General features: G+C 36.4%; 1 long non-coding RNA gene across 1 annotated transcript; it reads right to left on the bottom strand.

Moving 5' to 3' along the window:
• LOC116380810 (uncharacterized) lies at positions 1-1,487 on the bottom strand. The gene is made up of 3 exons (XR_004212614.1): positions 1,344-1,487; positions 227-314; positions 1-89 (listed from the first exon to the last, which is right to left on the bottom strand). It is a non-coding gene; the product is annotated as an uncharacterized LOC116380810 (long non-coding RNA).
• Positions 1,488-1,518: the final 31 nt, after the last annotated feature.

Here is a 1,518-nt window from a genome sequence, read left to right on the forward strand (position 1 = left end):
GAGAATCCCACGAGCTCCAGACACATAGTTTAACGTCTCTGAGTGACAGTCATTGAGATCCTGCAGAAATTCCTGAAGTATGGGTATTTCTGTAAAAAACGTTTTGCATCTTGTATAGTTACAAAACATACTTACATTTTATTGCCATAATCCAATTAGTCATTCTTGTTTGTTTTGTTAAAGTAAAGTAAATCTAAATGTGCTCATATATGAAGACTTCACCTACCAGTGTCGTCTCGATCTAGATAGGTTTTTTCTAGAAACTCGTCAGAGCTCACTGTGAGCACTTTGAAACTTTCATCACTGAAATGTTTCTGAAAAGAAAAAGTTTTGGTTTTAAGTAGTGCTGGGCAAGTTAACGCCTTATTTCGCGTTAATGCATTCATTAATTAACGCCGACAATTATTTTATCGCGCGTTAACGCATTTTTTATTATTATTTTTTTATTTTTTATTGAAAGACAAGAGACAATACATAGACATAACAACAAGAGGATGACAAGAACAGTGGGATAAAAGCCAGCAAACATCCTATAGTCGGTTGTGTATGTATGTGTGTGTGTGTGTGTGTGTGTGTGTGTGTGTGTGTGAACGTGTGTGTGTGTGTGTATGTCCTTGAGCCTTTTGAGATGGGAAAAAAATAATAATAATAAAACAACAAAAAAACACAAAAAAAAACAGGTAAGTATTTTTAATTTATTATTATTGTAACAGACTGTCTCATGTTTATCGTTTTGTATTGGAGATATGATGTCCCTTCAGGGTTGCCGTAGAGAAAGGCGACTTCCGCTTCTGGTCGAGGGGGGGCAGAAATAAAGAGAGAAGCTGCACCAGCTGTTGCTCTCCCTGGAGACTACTGGACATCGCTGCGGTAAAGTCAGCAGACACTAAGATCTCCGTGGTCAAGTCAGCAGACACTTACATTTTAGTGCACCTATATGCTGAAATTCACGGTAAACCCAGAGCGAAGGACTTTGAAAGTTTGCGGAAACATTAACGTGAGACAACATCCGGTTTCTTCAGATGAACATCCGGTTTTCAGAATAAGATGCCAACAAAGTATGAATTATATTCACATTATGTATAAAACATGCTACCTGCATCTCGTGAACCAAATGTTATTGCACTTTTGTTCATATAGCAGTACTTTTAAAATAAAAGTGCGCAATACACTACTTTTGAATTCATTATTGAACTTTGCCATAACAATGCGATTAATCGCAAAAAATCCATGCGATTAATCGCGATTAAATATTTTTATCATTGCCCAGCACTAGTTTTAAGACATGCTTAGAGTCGCCGACAATCTTTATGTTGTACTTTCTGTCAATCTATAAAACTCACCTTAACCTCCTTTAGTTTGCTGAATTCTTCTTTCACTTCCTTCTTGGCTTGTTCGTTTCTTTTCAATATCAAAGCACGAACAGCAGCTGTGGAACTAAATGAAAATATTTGCATTATTTTGTGTCACCTGTGTGAGCAGTTATTGATTTCTAAAGGAATTTCTTTGAAAGAACTG

This window comes from Anarrhichthys ocellatus, unplaced genomic scaffold, assembly GCF_004355925.1.
Source record: "Anarrhichthys ocellatus isolate YVR2014 unplaced genomic scaffold, GSC_Weel_1.0 scaffold9000, whole genome shotgun sequence".
NCBI lineage: Eukaryota > Metazoa > Chordata > Actinopteri > Perciformes > Anarhichadidae > Anarrhichthys > Anarrhichthys ocellatus.